This window comes from Halichoerus grypus, chromosome 11, assembly GCF_964656455.1.
Source record: "Halichoerus grypus chromosome 11, mHalGry1.hap1.1, whole genome shotgun sequence".
NCBI classification, from domain to species: domain Eukaryota; kingdom Metazoa; phylum Chordata; class Mammalia; order Carnivora; family Phocidae; genus Halichoerus; species Halichoerus grypus.
Window position 1 is genome coordinate 93,989,682 of NC_135722.1, and position 19,605 is coordinate 94,009,286.

General features: G+C 42.9%; 1 long non-coding RNA gene and 1 pseudogene across 1 annotated transcript in view; both read left to right on the plus strand.

Annotated features, from left to right (window-relative positions):
* LOC118540810 (uncharacterized) overlaps window positions 1–19,605 on the plus strand; it is a 206,467-nt gene that overhangs the window by 63,976 nt on the left and 122,886 nt on the right. Inside the window, exon 3 of the long non-coding RNA XR_013442559.1 lies at window positions 10,184–10,339. This is a non-coding gene — a long non-coding RNA (uncharacterized LOC118540810). The remainder of the gene's footprint in view (window positions 1–10,183; window positions 10,340–19,605) is intronic.
* Window positions 5,516–5,815, plus strand: LOC118540809 (small ribosomal subunit protein uS10 pseudogene; annotated as a pseudogene).

The window sequence follows — 19,605 nt, forward strand, 5'->3', positions numbered from 1 at the left end:
AGAACAGAGACAAGTTGAAGCATAGTTCAGGAAAAGTGCTGCTAATTGAGCAAACACGAGGTGCTGTTGGGATCCAGGGATGATCAACTCTACTCAGTGGTTGAGAGTCATGGTCAAGAAGAGCTGATGGTGGGATAAAAATAAACTCCAGATCTTCCTCCACTTTTAAAAAAAAAAAATATTTATTTGTTTATTTGAGAGCAAGAGAGAGCACGGAAGTTGGGAGGGGCAAAGGGAGAGGGAGAGAGAGTCTTTTAAGCAGACTCCCTGCTGAGCGGGGAGCCCAGCTTGGGGCTCCATCTCATGATCCTGAGATCACAACCTGAGTAGAAACCAAGAGTCCGATGCTTAACTGACTGCACCACCCAGCCTCCCCTTCCTTGACTTTTGATGGGGTTACATCCCGGTAAATCTACTGTAACTTGAAAATACATTTAATATACCTAACCCACCAAACATAGTAGCTTAGCCTAGCCTACTTAAACATGCTCAGAACACTTATATTAGCCCGCAGTTGGGCAAAATCATTTAATATGAAGCCTATTTTATAATAAAGTGTTGAAAATCTCCTGTAACTTATTGAATATTGTACTGAAAGTGAAAAACAGCATGGTTGTAGTTCAGAACAGTTGTCACTGTTTGGGTTGTTGACCCTGATGATCACGAGGCTGACTGGGAACTGCACGGGGCTGCTTCTACTCAGTATCACAAGAGAGGATCGTATCACGTAGTGCTAGCCAGGGATAAGATGCAAACTCAAAATTCCACGTATGGTTTCTACTGAATGAAGATCCCTTTCGCACCATCATAAAGTCAAACCGTAATAAGCTGAACCATGATAAATTGGGGACTGTCTATGCAAGGTCTTAAAAAAGAAGAAGAGGTTTATTTGGCAGCAAAAGAAAAAGTATGCAAAGCAAAGAGGCAGCTTGGGAAAAAGGAGAGGAACGAAACACATTGGTTGGTATAAAAGTGGGAAAGTGGGAGAAATAGGATTGGCCGGGTAAATAAAAGCACTATCACCATAAACCTTGCATGAAAACCTTGAAAGTATTGAATTTGTCAGGAATCATTAAAGGACTTGAAACAAGAAGACAGTGTGATCAGATTTGCCTTCGAGAATGTTCTTTCTGATGCCAGTTAGGAGGATGCAATTGATGAGCAAAATAATTACATAGGGAGTCCAGGTGTGCAGTTGAGAGACTATTTTAATGTCCACATTACATATGATAAGGACCTGAGCTAAAGCAGGGCAGTGGGGATAGAAAGGAGGATTGAAAAATCATTTAGGAGCATCCATGTGGTTGCAAATGCAAGATTTCATCTATTTTAATGGCTCAGTAATATTCCATTGTGTATATATACCACATTTTCCTTACCCATTCATCTATTGATGGACACTTGGGTTGCTTCAGTATCTAGACTATTGTAAGTAGTGCTGCAGTAATCATAGGGGTGCATATATCTGAAATTAATATAATACGGTATGTTAATTATACTTGAGATGAATAAATAAATAAATAAAATCATTTAGGAGGTAAAATCAAAAGGACTTGGTGGCCAGCTGGATGTCTGTAAGTGAAGAAGTACTTAATGCCAAATATATTTACTGCTGGTTATCACAGTCCACAACTCATATTACTCCAGGTCCTTACTGGTGATTAGAAACAAATTCTGCCCTAGTAGCCATTAAAGGGGAAAATGGGGTTGATAAACCTGCTGGAGCAAAAGAAAGAATATTTTAAGGAAGTTTTGGATTTCGCTGGGGTCCTTTCTTTCTCCATTTATTTATTTATTTATTTATTTATTTTTATTTTATTTTTTTTAAAGATTTTATTTATTTATTTGAGAGAGAAAGAATGAGAGACAGAGAGCACGAGAGGGAAGAGGGCAGAGGGAGAAGCAGACCCCCTGCTGAGCAGGGAGCCCGATGTGGGACTCGATCCCGGGACTCCAGGATCATGACCTGAGCCAAAGGCAGTCGCTTAACCAACTGAGCCACCCAGGCGCCCTTCTTTCTCCATTTAAATGCACAGAAAACCCAAGGAGGTTTGTTAACTGAAATCTTGTACATGGAGCTAATGGTGAACCCAGAGAGTCATGGTCTTCATCTCTTGATCAGTCCTTCCCAAATTTAAGATGCACACCAATCATCTGGAGATCTTACTCATCCGCAGGTTCTGATTCAGTGGGTCTGTGGAGTGGGGTTTGGGATACCTCCTATTTAACAAAGCTCCCAGGTGGGGTAGATGCACTAGACTCCAATTTGAGTAATCTGTCTCTAGATTGTTTCCCAAAGAAGGAGATAGATTTTGTTAGTGCAACAAAATGACCACTCGCCCACTGCAGCAATAAGGAAAATAGTACAAGGCTCAGATTATGCTCTGGCTGTTGCTGCAGACCCTTCAGACCTTGTCTGGGTGGGGCCTCTTGGGAATGGTACCTGTCCCAGGAAGAGCGTTGGTAACGTTCTGTACAGTCAAATGGAGTCTGAGCCAATAAGGTTGTCCTGGTGTTCCTCCAAGAGCCACAGAGTTCTCCCCCGCTCCCCCCCTCCACGCTGCCCCCGGCATGTCTCCCTGAGCAATCAAGCCCTAACTCAAACCTGAAAATAACTCCAACCCCCTGGCCCACACACAGTCCCACCCGGCCAAAGTGGGATAGCGTCAGTTTTGTTTAACTTGCTGTGGGGTTGAGGAATATTTGGGTTTTAAAGAGTTATAAAGGGCTCTTTGTAGCAATTGCAATATTTATGTACACGTCACCAGAGACAAACAAGACTGGAAATTAGGGAACTGGCTTCTTCTCACCTTGGGAGTCAGTCCTCATCCACGTTTGACCTCTACTCACTGACCATGCGGTGCTCAGGTTATGGTTTGTTTATATATGCCAGCTCTTTAATTATGAGAGCATAAGTCCTAGGGGCCAGGACCAGATGCTGGGGTTGGCATTGCTTGGTGGGAGACTGGCACTGACAAATGGCCTTGGGTGGCTCAGACCCAACCTGGCCTGCTCGGGTTGCCTGAAATAGGAAATTTTTGCTGTAGGGAGACTGCGGTAGGCTCCAAAATTAAGAGGAGTCTGGTATGAGGAAAGGTGCTATCTTGGGAATCAGAAACTAGTTCTAGCTCAGCAATAACTGGTTATGTGATTTTGAACGAGGCATTTTGTCTTTCTTGGCCTTGGTTTCTCTCTCTGAGAAATGAGGAGGTGGGCTAGGTCAGTGGTGTTCAGCCAGTTCTCTGCAGAACCCTACAGTCTTTATGGAGGTACCAGGAGCATCAGGCTGGATCTACCAAAAAATTATCAACTCCGGCTTATGTGAGTTGGTAGCTCCCCCACATACACATGACCTTGGTTTTTGGTGTCATGGTAACCTTTTGCTGTTCCATAGAGGTGTTCCCATTGGTGAGGCCACTGATTGAGATTTTGGACTTTCTATGGTACACTAATAAAATTCTAGAAGAAAAGAAGACTGAAAAAAAAAAATCAGCTCTAATGTTGCCCTCAGGAATTCCATGATCATGGATCACACATGGAAAATACATAGAAAAAAGCACATTAACTATATGAACATGACAGCACCAATTACATTTCCAGGGTATACCTTCTCCTAAAAAAATTGACCTCTGAAAAATCAGCTCCAGAATTAATTTTAGTAAACCAAACCTGAACAAATCTACTTTTTAAAAAATGCATTTATTTGGGGTCCTGGACCATAAGCTGGAGCTACATGGCTGGAGCAACCGCTAGACTTGTCCTTATCTCAAAATATTTCTTCTAAGTAGCCTATAATCTTAGCGATTTATTTAAAAGAGGTTGACTTATATGCAAACAATGAATCATGGAACACTACGTCAAAAACTAATGCTGTAATGTATGGTGACTAACATAACATAATAAAATAAAAAAATTTAAAAAAAAGAGGTTGACTTTTTTTCATTGTCTTGATTGTGTGCTCATATGTGTTAAAATCCTTTCTGAGGTCTACTAGAGGGATTGTTACCATACTAGTATTTCCCCAACTCTGATTTTCCAGGAGTGTTTTCCTTCAGCAGGTTGTATGGGTTTACAAGGACTGAAGTGCCTAGGAGCAAAGTTCAATCAAAGTGGCTATTTATATACAACTTGTACTTACAGTGGAGCAATTCACAAAGAATTTCCCTTTGTAACACTGACAACAGCACCTTGAAAAAAGCAGGCATACTTGTTGAATGACTGAATGACCATTCATTCATTTATTCATTCCATGGAGTTGACCCCATCACAGAGCTTTGTATGAATTACTGTTTTCTGCTTTGGAGAATTGAAATGAAGCTATGCTTCTTCTAATAACTATACTTTCATCTTGATTCACTCAGCCAGCTGGGGCTTCATATTTACCTGGCTTTGAAGATCAGTCTTTTGGGGGACAGAGGCTACTCACCATCATCCTACTGTTCTGTTTCCTTAATAGGATTCTCCTCTTTGGCTCTTCCCTTGACCACAGAAGGATCATTCAACACAGAGACTACTGACAGAAGGGGGCATTTTTTGTGTGAATAGGGGTGAGTCACGATTAGTTAATAGAAACTTGATTCTCAAAAATACAGTGAAATCTAGGGGATTTTCATTTTCAGCTGCATATAGTCCTTGTTCAGGTTATATTAGAATATACAAGTTCATGAGCACAAATCTTGAATTGGTTAGATGTTTTTCATATTACAAGCAAACAAATACCTGACTGAAATTTGACATCAGAAGGCTGATAAATTGGACTCAGCTTCCCATGGGCTTGAGAGCATCTTCAGAAAATAGCATTACATTCCTACCTTCCAGGAGATGGGGAATTGGCTTTTTAAAGCATTATGTATGAGAAAGGTGGTTAATAAACTATAAAAGATGTGAGATTATAGACCCGAGAAAATCTGTTCTGGAACTTAAAGGATCAATGGGCCCAATTCACCTAGCTAAGAGAACTATGGGTGAGATAGCATAAGACACATGAGGAGGCTGGGAGAGAAGAAAGCAGGATATTGTGTTTTCTGTTTCCTTACTTGACCTTGAGCCTCTGTGGAGCTTAGCATGCCCATCCACAAACTAAGGACAGAGGATCTGCCTCTCACTTTTCAGTGATCTTGGAGGTTTGTGGAGATAGTAACGATCAGAGCGTTAATGTTAAAAGTGTTGGGGTGCCTGGGTGGCTCAGTTGGTTAAGCGTCTGGCTCTTGATTTTGGCTCAGGTCATGATCTCAGGGTCATGGGATGGAGCCCCGTGTGGGGCTCCACGCTCAGCAGGGAGTCTGCTTGGGATTCTCTCTCTCTCCCTCTGCCCCTCCTTCCACTCTTTCTCTCTCAAATAAATAAATAAATCTTAAAAAAAAATAATGTTAAAAGTGTCAGAGGAAGTGACACTTCTTTGAGGAAGACATGGTTGCAGCTATAGTAGAGTTCTGGATGCCCCACTCCTGCTCCTGACTCACCACTCTTCCCTCTGGCTAAGGAACAAGCTTTTAAAGACAGTGGGAAGACACTCATGGAAGCAGGGGTGGCGATTCACCAAATTCGAGTTACTGTAACCAGCCACAACGTAAAATCTCTGGAGAAGATATGTGCTGACCTGCTCAGAGGCACAAAGGAGAATAATCTCAAAGTGAAAGGACCAGTTCAGAGGCCCACCAAGACTCTGAGAATTACTACAAGGAAAACTCCTTGTGGTGAAGGTCCTCAGACTTGGTATCCTTTTCAGATGAGGATCCACAAGCGACCCACTGATTTGCATCATCCTTCTGAGATTGTTAAGCAGATGACCCGTCAGTGTGGAGCCAGGACTTGAGGTTGAAGCCATCATGGCAGATGCATAAATCAACTTTTGCAATAAATCGATGATCAGTCGTTAAGGAAAAAAAGTCACAGAGATAGAAGAGTGACTCATCGTGAGATAGCTATGGCAAAAATACAGGCATTGAAGCCATACAGACCACTGTTCAAGTCTGAAACCCTGCCACTTATTAGGCTACTTTGACAAAGGCATTTAAATTTTCTGAGCCACACAACCGTGGCTCTACCTTTAAAATGGAGATTATAAAATTGGGATAAAAAGGTAATTTACATGCAGGAAATACCAGACCTTATGGAGTACATATTCAGGTCACAGCTCTCATCACCATCATCCCAGCTAAGAAATGAGAAGTTCATTTCCTAAGCATTCATTTATTCAACAGGTATTTTGAGTGTTCGCCATGTACATTGGAAATTAGATGTGATTTGATGTCAGTTTATGATGTCAGTGGAGACGAAATGAAATCACCTTAATGCATATGAAGGGACTATGTTCCCCTTAAGTAAAATGTTTCAGTTCATAACTGACCAATAAGATTTCAGCTGCACACAAATGGCTTTTGTTTTTTTAGATTTGTATAATCCATTATTCATATTCTCATCCAGTCTTTCTTATGATTAACCGCATATTTGCAAGATGGTCACAGGGTGAAGTAAAGCTGGAATCTAAGCTAATAAACAATGGGCTCCTTGGAGGCAAAACCTATGTCATAGTTAACTGTGCCTTTCAGGGCCTAGGAATAGCATCTAGACTTTGAGTTTTATTCTGGAGGAGATGGAAGCCATCTGAAAACTTTGAGCAGAGGAGTATCATGAACTTACTATATTCAAAGAGACTTATTCTGTCTTATGTGAAGGACAGCTGGGTGAAGGCAGAGAGGCCCTTAGATGGTCATTGCAATAATAAAAAAGTGACATTATAGTGATTTGGTCTTGAGTAGCTGTGGTGGGAGGTGGTGAGAAATAATTGGATTCTGGATCTGATTTGAAGGTAGCATGACCGAATTTGCTGGTAGATTATAGCGTGGTGTGAGAAAAAGAGAAGAGTCAAGCCCGAGACCAAGGATTTGGGACTGAGCAATGAGAAGAAAGATGTCACCACTTACTGAGATGAAGAAGACTGGGAGCAAGTGGGAAAACTCTTGAGGGGAAGATCAAGGATACAATTTTATGCAACTTAAATTTGAGACTTCTATTAGATACTCAAGTGAGCATTCAGAGTTAACAATTGGATTATTTGAATCTAGATTTCAGGGGAAATTTGAAGCAGGAGATAGGGATTTGGCAGTCATTGGCATATAGACAGTATTCGGCATCAAGGGGCTAGAAGAGATCTCCAGAGAGTGAACATAGAGAGCAAAGAAAATGAGGTCCCAAATGTGGGGCCTAGAGCACTGCCATGTTCAGAGTTCAAGAAGACAAGAAGGAACCAGCAAAGGAGGACAGAAGGCAGGCTGATAGGAAGGAGGAGAACTTGAAGAGAGATTGGTGTCTCAGAGACAAGAAAGATTAAAAAAGTAAAGATGTTTCAAGGAGAAGAAATGGTCAACTGTGTCAAACGTGGCTAATAAGCCAAATAAGATGAGCACTGAGAATTGATCTTTGGATTTGGCAAAGTGAAGGTTTATTGATGACCCTGACAAAGACTGTGGTACTGGAAACATTGGAATGGTGATCTGATTGGAATGTGTTCAAACGAAAAGAGGAAAAGAAACAGGGAGAGTGAGAACAGACCTCTCTTACAAGGGTTTTGCTCTTAAGGGGCGGAAAGTCATGGGTGGTGGGGAATGACTTGAAAGTGTAGGGTGTAAGCAGGGATCATACATATGGCCCAGGGACTGCTAAATCTGATTGGATGCTGCCTATAGGTCTGGAGCAGGGTCTTGGAAGGCCCTGCTGATCCAGACTTTAGCCTTTGGTTGCTGGCTTACGGAAGGTCCAGGATGTCCAGGGGAGAGTTTGGGTCGAAAAAAATGGGAGAGGGGATACTTGGGAAGCTCAGGTAAATGGATGCTTCCCACCGGGTCCAGAAGTATCTCAATACTTTAACACTCAGCATGGTAGTACCAGCATGTTTTAGCTGAACACCAGCCTGGATCCATAAAGAGGTTTCCTTCTTTATTATCTTTGTTTTTTAAGAAGAGGATATTGCGGTATACTTTCATGATGATGAAATGTGACAAGAAGGGAGGGGAGATTTGGAAATTCATTGATGTGAGAGAATGAGGTGACAATTATAGGAGATCCTTGAGTTGATGAGTGGGGATGGGGTTAGCATATAAATAAAAGGGTTGGTTTTGATGGAAACACAATTTTTTTTTTTTGGTTCCTTGTAGCAGGAAGGAGCACAGAGGAGAGGGGCACAGACATGGGTGAGCTGCTAAGTGGTGGTAGAGGGCATGTGAAATTTCTTTGCTGGTTGCTCCTAGTTTGTCTGTGAAAGAGAGGAAATTTATTAACACCGCAAATTCTTACCTTCCTCAAGATCAGTATGCATCCACATTTTATCTGAGATTTATGTAGAATTCTGGGAAAATGCTGGTCACTTCAACTTTTGATTCAGTGTCTGTGTTTCCTGCCAGGAGACCTCCAACTGTGGGATTTTGATCCCACCTCATTCCATGAATGATGATCGGAGCCCAACTTCCTTTAGAGACAGTTTGTAGAGTGTGATGACCCCTGGCCCTCTCATGCCCTGGTTTGCTATGGAGTGGCCCAGAAAGGAAACGTTTCTTGCCTGGCACAGTGATGCATCCAGGGCCATGACAGAACCTGACTCAGAGTAGGTGTCCAATAAATGAATGAATACAGGAAGGGAGGGAGGGCAGGAGGGAGGGAGCGAGGGAAGAAAATTCAATTTGCATCTAGAAGGGACACCACTAATCTAGCCTAGTTGCACTATGTTTCTGTTCAGGAGATTTACATCTTGTTTATAACTAATTCCTCTGTTGCACGTTTGGCATTCTAAGATTTTTTGCCAAGACTCAAGAATACATCCAAAATGGCTGAAGGATGACAGTGTTTGATTGCTTGCCTCTCTTTCTACCTCCGAAGTTAATATGATGCTATCTGAGTGCAAAGGCACAGACAGGGAGGAATTTAATGCAAATTTAGCCAGGAGTCTAGTGCCACTTCACAAAATATTGATTAGGTGTCTGATTTGCTCTCCCCTGACAATGGGCCATAGGAATAAACCAATGAGGTGGGCTCAACCCTAGCTCGTCATGGTCATTCGATAAAGCCAGGCAACCAATGAGGAGCAGCTACCTTTTGATTGGATGAGAGGCCAGTGAGGGGGGAAACCATCTTAGCAACAGCAGAAAATATTGCACACGCCCTTGCACACACGCACAAACACAGACATCATGCTTTACCACCCTGCTGCAGTGAACAGTCACCGATTGTGTCTCTTAAGGCTTTTGTTTAACCACACTCCCACTTCCAAAGGACCAGTTTCTGTTCACAGATCACACTGCTTACCTGGTCAGTCAGCCCATAATCCCTTTTTAATGGAACGAAGGAACAACACTCCTCTCTGTGCCCCCTTCAACACACATCTTATTAAGGGGCGAACTTTGTCCTGCAGGTGGATGGCCCAGGCTTTGTTCTGACACGTACCGCCCTGATCCCTTTCAGGGAGCCAGCCCACCTCTGTCCTTTCCCGACCCAACCGGCAGATGGGGGCAGGAAGTGTGGTGGGCAGGGCGGGCCCACTGCTGGATGGTCATTTCCTCTGTTCCCTGTAAGACTGCATGCAGCAGAGCTTCCCCGGGGCCAGCGCAGGCTCCAGAGTCCATGTGATTTTCCTTACAGGCTTCCCCTTTCATTGTTCATGGCCTTCACATCCAGGGCCCAGGAAAGCGTGCCTGTGTTCAGCGTGACATTTGGCAATGTCTTTCTTAGCCACTGGGTTCCAGACATTTAGCACTCTCATTTGAAAGGCTCCCCTCCTCCGGTCTCTACTGTGTTTTTGTTGCTTCCCGAGCAGCTGCCCTTATTCCCCAGGTGCCGGGGCGTGGGGGCTGCCTGCCAATCCCTGGTTTCCCCAAATTAGGAGCTGCCTTGGCCTCCTTGCCTCATTTCACTCCTAGCCCACCCCACAGCCTGGCTCTGAAGGCAGGTAACGGAGGACGCGTTGGTGCTCGACATCATTCTTTCCTCCATGAGCTTTGCTTTCTCTGCTCTCACGGCTCCTTTCAGCCTGAATCTTTGATCCAAGAGCATCTGTCCATGATTATCCAGTCCTGCTGGTGGCTCTCACTCCGGTTCTCTGCTGACAGTTATAATTCTGTCTGGGTAGGAAAGCCCATCCGTTAGGACAATCTTCACTCTCTGAGGCGTGTGGCTGGTCTTTTATTTCTAGAGAAGATGAAGCCGAGATGATGTCAGAGGACTTTTCCAGCCCAAGAAGGATGCTTGTCTAGGAAATGGTAGCCTGCTCTTTCCCACCTTCCTACCTACACAACAAAGGGAGATGGCATGAAATCGAAGCCAGAGGGGATGAAGACCGGCACGAAGCGTGAGTTTCTGAATATTAGGGTTAGCAGAACCTGGAATGTATTACCAAGTGAGCCTTTGGAATTACTTTCTGTGTTGGGTACAGTGGCCGTCTCCTGGAGTTTTGTGAAGGTGTATTCTCTTTTCTCACAGAGGCAGTGGCATGGACATGATGACCTACAGGGCAGCATGGTATGGACTTTGGAGTCAGACTGGTCTAGATTCAGGTTACCGCTCTGTTGCTGTCGAGCAATATGGTGGTAGCAAATTTCTGAGCTTCTCTGGGTGTTTAAAAAAAATCTGTAAAATGGAAGGCACAGTATCAACCATATAGGTTTAAATAAAATCATGTATGTACTATGCCTGGCATAGGGCTTACCATGTAATGAGCATTCAAAAAATGTCCAGTCTTCCTTTCAATTCTAGAACTCTCAGAGCTTCATTCCATCAATACACTTGCGGATACGGTATCGTTCATCGATTTTTAAAAAGTGAGCATCTATCTAGAGCCTAGCGCTGTGAGGTCTACATGTGGTTTCTGCCCATGCCAATTTACAGTGGAGGCTGGAAAAGAAGCCCGACAAGTTACGTCACAGAGAGCAGCTGAAGCAAAGCAAAATGAAGGCCAGTTTTATGCAGCCAGGAAGTATAAAGGGAGCGGGACAGCTACCTGGGTTAGAATCCCCCCAAGAAAACATGATGGGAAAGTGGGGACTTGATTAGAACCTTAAAGAACAGCTACAATTTGGGTAAGTTGAAGGGGTGGAGGTAGAGAGAGAGCCTCCATGGAGCCTGAGGAACAGCCTCCTGTTCCTGAGCTGGCAAACCCTCAGGAGAAGAACCAAGTGTGAAGTTTGAAGCAGGAAGAGGGGGTCTGAAGGATGTTGGTAAGGGCCTCAGGCCCTGGAATTAGGCCTACCTTGGTTTCAGTTCAGGAACTGCCACTTATGTCCTTGTGACTCAGTTTCCTCAGCTGTAAAATGGGCATCATAATAGGATTAAATGGTATCGGAAGCTGATAAAGGTGCTTTGGGTATATCTGACTGCAAAAACCATGCTTTAACCCACGCACACAGCCTTCATAACAGGACCACCAATCACATCTTTTTAATGTGAGACATGAATAGATAAAAGGTAGCAGCTCCAAATGACGGCTGGACAGAATTTCCTGGGCTGCTGTGGAACTCCATGACAATGACCTCTGGTGTCCTCCCAGACAGCTGCTGATACCCACTTCTCCCTCTGTGGGTTGTGATTCAGCATTTAAGCATTTTCCTTTTTATCTCCCCATTTGTATGCTCAGATTAGACATGGATTTGGTTAGACCTGCATCTGTTGAGACGGCCAGCCAATAATAGAAGCCCCATCGGGACCAATGCCGTCTGGTTTCAGGAGTGGGTCTAGCGAGTGAGGTCTAGGTCAGGAAGCTATTAGCTGCAGAGTCAGGGAATATATTCAGCTGTCATCACTTTTTAATTAAAAATAGCCTGGTGGCACTTGCATTCCACCACTGTGTTGTAGGGAGCGGAGCACCACCCTCTCCCCTACAGTGGGTCCTCCCACAAAACAGGACACATGTCTTCTCTGTGGTCCCAGGTCTCCAGAGCTTGTCCAGAGACCACGAGAAACCTAAAGACCACTTTAGGAGGGAGTGGACACAATGCATACATAACCTCTTTCCCAACTCTACCTTTAGAAATGGTAGGTTGGTGAGACGATTTACACCATGGAAATCTGCAAATGCTACAAATCAGGGCCTCTTCCTTGATGGAGAGTGGCATGCCAAACACTGACCATCACACCACTGGGAGAGAGGTGAGGTAGACCCCCAGCTGGTAATTCCCGAGAAGACCCTTTCGAAGTAGGATTTTTCGACACTCCAGGTTTGGTCTCCGTTTTCCACCATGTTAAATCCACTTCTCCCATCGCTTATATGGAAAAGAACCTTGAGAGCCAATATGCCATCACTTTAAGAGTCCACTCCGTTAGACCAAAGTTCAAATCCCTGCTCCTGAATTACCTGTCATGTGGCCTTGACCTTGTCGACTTTGTGAGGCGTTGGTTTTCTCATCTGTAAAATGGGGCCAAGAATGGGGTCAACTAGTTAAGGTCACTGGGATCATCAATAAAATCTTTCATGTGAAGGACTTAGTACCATCCTGGCATGAAATAATCATGAGGTAAATGTAGGCTACTTTATGAGTCTCAGACTTTATCATTCTAGTTGGGGGACATGATAAAAAAAAAACTGAGCAGGTATAGACTAACCGGGTGTTATCAGGCTTGTCATAAATGTAGAAGTCTAATAACAACGTTATTTGACACAGTTCTCTGAACCATGTAACGGTGAAGTGTACCAGTCGGGTGCCACAATGCTTAATTAAAATGTTTAATTTATTACTCTGGTGTTTTTTGCATTTAAAGATATTTGTGCAAAACAAAATGCAATGCAGTCCCCACTCTCTTAAACTGGCATAATACACAAATTATATATTCAGCATCTTATAACAATATGCAAATAAAACATCTACATATTTGCAGCTTCATCAACACAAAACATTTCTTTTGTGCTATTTTCCATAGGCACACCAGAACAAAATGATTCTTGACAAATAGGGTCAATTTCTACTCTTGGACAAATCCAATTTATACTCTTTTGGAGTTTATGGTAGAAAAGACAACACTGAGATCCCTCTCATAGGTAGGCAGACAGATAGATGAGAGAAAGAGACAGAGAGTGCTATGAAGGCAAAATAAAAGTTTTTGTATCAAGAGCTAGTTCATAGAAATCTGAAGTTATCTACCTGTGCGGTGAGTTAGATAAAATTCATTTTAGATGAATGTGAGTTAGCATCATTGGAATCTTAACACATGAGCCAGTAGACTTTGATTAAATCTAACTGTCTATGGTGACTAATTTTAATTTGGTTTTCTTTGCTGTGCAATTTGCTTTTACAAAGTTAGCCAGACCAAAGTGAGGGGCCAATTTAGGAGAGACCAGTGGCAAAACTCACCCAACATTTACCAGCCTATTTACTCTAAGACCTGTCCCCTTTGTGCTGGTTCCAGTGGTAGCTCTAGAATCAATGGTTCTCTACAAGGCTCCTCTCTGTGGCAAGTCCATACACTTTCCAGAGAAGTATCCCCAGCCAACCTGCAGGAGAATCACCCAGAGTGCTTATAAAAATGAGGATTCCTAGGCCAAAGTCCAGTCCTGTAAATCATGCAGATGGGACCTAGGAAGTTTGCATTTTATCATGGGCCTCTGATGATTGCTGTCTACACCAAACCACTGCTCGAGATGCTACCCTCTTGACATACTTCATATTCTAGGCTTCCTTATTCCTTCTACTGCTGCTGCCTTAGTTCAGAGGCTCAGCCTGGCTACTACAGAAGGTTCTTAATTGGCTTCCTAGTTATCCTCTTTACTATAATAAATATAAACTGAATAAAATTCTGATCTTATAGTGCCAGATCCTTCATAACATCCTACAATAGGATATTTTCTAGAGGATAATTTAGTCTCTTATCTAAGACAGATAAGACTCTTCCCAGCCCCATCTCCTGGCATACCCACTCAGCGGTCACTTGCATGCTGCATCCGCACTTATGGCTCTCCAAGTTTTCTGAACACGCTTAGCTGTGTCACAGCCCCGGGCTTCTGCTCCTGTTCTAGTATCTCGCCAGAATGACCTCCCCTCCACCCACTCCTGGCTCTCTGGCAAATACCTACTCGTCTTTAACATAAGAGCTGAAGAATTACCTCTTCCATGATGACTTACCTAAACCTGTTCCCATTTCTGTGCCACCTGCCTCTGATCTGTGTTTACTTTGATGACAGCACCTATAACACTCCACCGCAGTATTTGGTCCTTTGTTTGTTTGTTTTTGTTTTAAAAGATTTTATTTATTTATTTGAGAGAGAGAGAGTGCAGGCAAGAGAGAGAACAGGAGCAAGGGTGGGAGGGGCGGAGGGAGAGGGGCGAGCAGACTCCCCACTGAGCAGGGAGCCTGATGCGGGACTCGATCCCAGGACTGTGAGATCATGATCTGAGCTGAAGGCAGATGCTTAACTGACTGAGCCACCCTGGCGCCCTGTACTGCAGCATTTCTTGACACGTCTTTAACTCCCTTGAAGGCACAGCCCGTGTCCTACTACTCTTGGCATCTGAAGGAACGTATTAATGTTTTCCAGACTAAATGAATGAACCCATGCACTGTACCACAGGGAGCCTCGGTGTATTCCCAGATTAAATTTGCAGCTCAAGTGTTGGCTGTGTCATCTTTCTTTTAGTGATGTAGATCTTACCAAGAGTTTTGAAGATCACGAGAAAAATGAAACAACTTGGAGTTTCCCATATGTGAGCGGGCTCAATCCAGTCTGACTAATAAATAACTAAAGCTGGATGAAGCCCACAAAATGCTCCTTCCCTCCAGGACAGGGAGATGAAAAACGGAGAATGAGGTAAATTAAACCAATGTCTTTGTTATATAAATCTCAGGGTAAATTTGGGCAAATGAGCAATCTCTGTGGCAAATGTAACTGATCTTTCTGGAGAGTTATTTGATTTAATTGGTTGATTTAATTTCCTAGCAAATGAAATCTGAAAATACTATCCTTGAGAATACTTGCTTGCTACAAATCCCTTCTCTTATCTAAACCTCATTTATTTCAATTAATTTCCCATCATTCCTTCTCTGTGTCTAGAGTGTGATTTGGGTATTTCCCAGTTTTCTTTCAAGGTGACGGTTCAAAGATCAAACATAAAAAGTTGAATACTTGCCATTCTACCATCTAAGGCAATTTCAAAATCAGTGGTTGTGGGTGGGAATGTATCTCATGGGTTGTGGGTGGGAATGTAAAATGGAACAGCCACTTTGGAAAACAGTGTGGTAGTTTCTTAACATGTTATATGAAAACTTAGTACATGACTTTAATCAATTTCACTCCTAGGAATTTACCCAAGAGAAATGAATATCCATGTCCACATAAAGATTTATGCATGAATATTCACAGCAGCATTATTCAGAATAGCCAAAAAAGTGGAAACCACCCAAAGGCCCATGAATTGGTGAATGGATAGACAAAATGGGTTGTATCCATAAAATGAGATACTATTCAACAATACAGAGAAATGGATTATTGGTACATGCTACAACACAGATGAACCTCAGGCCATGCTAAGTGAAAGCAGACAGACACAAAAGTACTCATATTGTATGATTCCATTTATAGGAAATGTCTAGAGAAGGTAAATTTATAGTTATAAGAAGGCAGAGTAGTGGTTGCCTGGGTTTGGGTGGGGGGTAGAAGCCGACACTGAATACAGACAGGCTTGAGGGGATTTTGGGAAGTGAGTGAAACGTTTTAAGACTGGCCTGGGTGAGAGTTGCCCAATTCTATACATTTACAAATCATCATTGGATTGTACAGTTATAATGGGTGAGTGCTATGATGTATAAATTATACCTCAACAGACCTATAAAAATGGTTGAAATTGGCATCCTTTTACCTTCATACTTTTATTTTAGCGATATTACGATTTTAAAAATCTTTCCCAGGTAGTATTTTTTTTAAAAAATGTTTAATCACAGAATGTAGATTTTAAGTTGGTTTCTTTCCTCTTCCACGAACCCCTGAGACCCTTCACCTTTATACCAGTGGAGACATATTCAGACTGCAAAAACTTTTTTCTCCTTCAAACTAATTAAGCTCTGGTGACATCAGCTATATTTGCAGTGCACCTGATTAAGGCCATGATACTAATTAAATTCCTGAATGATTAGAAATGCAAATTACCAGACTTGATTCAGCAACAGGCATCGCTGCCTGGCTCCAGAAGGGTAGAGGAAATAGCCCACCTCATCTCAGGTAATGGAATGCTTTTGAGTCTAACCCGAGTTTAATGGGAAAATAATATAAACTATGAATGGCTAGGACTTACCTATTTCATATGGGGCAGTACGTCATTGATAGATGCTGCATGTTTCTAGGTGGCTCATGACCGTGTCAGCACATTGAAAAGTACCATAGTGGGATGGAAGGACCCCCAAGTTTTGGAGTTATATGGAACAGAGTTCAAATCCTGCCTCTGACACTGGCCAGTGGTGTGATCTTGAGCTAATTACCTAGTTTCTCTGAGCCTGTATATCTTCATCTGTGATAGGGGATTCGATTATCTATCTCAGAGGATTTGAGGACTAATTCAATAAGATCACTTCTATCTCTGGGCCTAGCATACAGGAGACATATAATAAGTGGAATCTATTCATGGGATAGCTTAGATAAACTGAGGAGTCCTGACTCTTCATTTATTTGATAAATACTGAGTGCCGACCATTCATTTACTCCTTCAATTCAGCAAATATTTATTATGTTCAACTTACTATATTCCCAGTAATATTCTCAGTGAATATTAAATAAAGTGAATTTAAAAAGACAAAAACCCATACCATAGCAAAGCCAACTTAGAAAATATCTAAACACATAATAAATAACTAGATTTTATGATAGGTCACAAAGAGGTATGTCCTATGGAAAAAATCAAAGTGGGGGGTAAGGGGGATATAGAGTGTTGGAGGTAAGGGAGAGAATGGGTTGCAATTTAAGGTGGTGAGGGACGGGATCATTGAGGAGGTAAAGAATGAGCAGAGCCTCGGAGGAGATGTGGGGAGTTAGCACTTAGCAGCAGATATCTGGGGAAGAGCCTAGTAGGCCCGGTAAACGGCTGGAACAGAGGTCCCCAGGGGAAACATACCAGATACCTTCAAGATGTACCAGGGAGGCCAGTTACCATGGTGGACACAGTGGTAAATGCAGCAGTCAGAACCGAGCTCAAATTCTGCCTCTGCCACCTACCAGCTCTGTGATCTTTGGCTCATTGTTTAACGTCTCTGAGCTGCTAGCTCTCCATTTATAAAATGAGATTTGAATATCTATTTCAAAGGATTATCTGTCCCAAAGTATTAAAACATTTACCCCAGTCATCTCTGAAGCTAGAATTCGTAGATTGTGCTTTAACAGAACAGGAACTACTGTTTGATTTCTGTCTGGTTCTGATCCATTTAGTTGCCTAGGGCCATCCTCCTGCACTGAGCCTATTCCAGAACTCCAGCGTGGTTGGGGGGTTAGCGAGGAGGTGGGACAGGCTGGGATCGAAGGCCTGTTTGGAGATATAAAAAGGGATGAGAGAGATAAGACTTAATTTATTCACTCAGTTAATAGATACTGAGCTTCTGCTGTGTTACAGGCACTTACTGCATGGAGAAGAACCATGTGGAATGTGTTAAGGAGTTTTAAATACCGGGATGGCCATACACTTTATATATATATATAAATATGTGTCTGCGTTTGCACGTATGCGTGTAGTTTATCTTAGAATCAACTGTGCACCAAAGGGGACTCAGATGTTTCTGGAACTTTCATCAGAGACTTCAGGTGAATAATGAGTTGGAGGTCGGGAGAACAGAGAAGGGACATGGTGGCTCCTTCAGTGTTGGTCCTCTTGAACTTGTCTCTCGTTGTCTCTGGCTGGCTATGAATGGTGTCACGAAAAGAATACTGGATTCAGAGTAAAAAGACGTTGCTTCGACAGCTGTCCCTTTACTTTTTAGTGTGTCTTGGGCTTGTCATTTAACTCTTCTGAGCTTTATTTTTTCATTTATATAATGGAAATAAAACCTCTGCTGCCCAAATGTCAAAGGTCCGATGAGGAAATGGATTTGAAATCATCTGATAAACTATAAAACAACAAGACGAGGCAAGGAACAGGTCTTCGCTAAAGAAAGAGGCTGATGGGAACTGGGGAATGGTCAGTTACCTGTTGTAGGAAAGAATGGTTTTGGCATTTCTCCACAGAGTAGACATTTGGTGCTAATTTATGCACATTAGTGAATTTTGTGCTGCTGGGGCCTCCACCAGGACTCCCTGGTGGGTGTGCCATCCTTGACAGAATCAAGAAAACCACCTGCCTCAATACTGTGATCCTTCCAGGCAGGGATGGGGCTGAAGGAGACAGGCTCTTGGGCACAGGCTTGGCCGACATTTTCGAAGTAGTCTGCTTGAGGACACCCTACGGAGGCCTAGGAAGTTGGATGAATAGAGAAAAAACTCCCCCCCCCCCCCAAAAATGGTTAGGTTCATTTTCAACCCAGCTTTCCAGTTTTTTGGGTTCTACATCCTGGGCATTTGGAATATCATCACTCCATGGTGACTGGTGGTGTTGAGCCCTTCTTTCCGAGCTCTGAAACCATCTGGAGTGGCTGAGAGTGAGAAGGGGAAAGTGGCATACTTTTCAGTAGGAGAAAAACACTTTTAAGAGTCAAACTTAAGGCAAGTTCTTGGAGAAAAGAGAATGATTCAGGAGAAATGCAGCCAGATGCTCTGTAGAATCATGTGTCTGATTGTAGCATACGTTGAGGGTGGGCAGGAAAGAATCACTGAATCTGAAGAATTATTGAACCCTCATCGTGGGTGGGACTCAGGTAAACCATAGATTCCCTTGTATCTCTGGTCCCACTCTGCACACTGCAAGCCGCTCCTCAAGAGGGGCAAGGATTTTGCATTTTTCTCTGTCTCCAAAGCTCACCCCAGGGCTTGGTCTCCACAGTGTCTCCAGATATGTTCTTGGATGGAGTGTTGACACTGGCCCTCTCCACACACCCAGGGTGGCTAGGCAAGGAGGGCAGTCCCTGAGTCTTCTGTGGGTAATTTACCGCAGTGTTCCATAGTCCTTGATATGTGGGGAAGATTTTCATTTAATAGATAAAAATATTCCCCTTCTTCAGTAACCATTCATTTTGAGTGTGCTTGTTGCACCAACAGTGGGCTAGAAAGGGACCAGAGGGCAGAGCTTCCCACGGGGTACCGTGACAGGCCTGGGGTGGTTGGAGTAATTTACAGGTGTTTCCCGAGATATGGATGGTTGTAAGTTTCTTATCGTGGTAAAATATGAAAAAGCAATTTTGATAACATTTAGACATTTTCAATTCTATTTGAACATTCATTGTATGGCTTCGTCCATCATCTTCTTGACTTCTGTAATGACTTTTTGAGTGCCTGAAAGTCTTTGAACAGTCTCCACCATCAGAGTGTTCTGGGGCAGCTACAAACAATCCACTTCCCCTTGATTTATCTGTTAAAATGTACTGGTATCTTAAAAAAATACAAAAAAGAAACCCCAAAAAACAGTCCTGGTCTTAGTTCAGTTATGTTTTAGTCATGATTTGTCATTAGTGATGTGATGTTCTTTGCTTGGCCTGCATGTTAAATGTTAGGCTTTTTTTTTT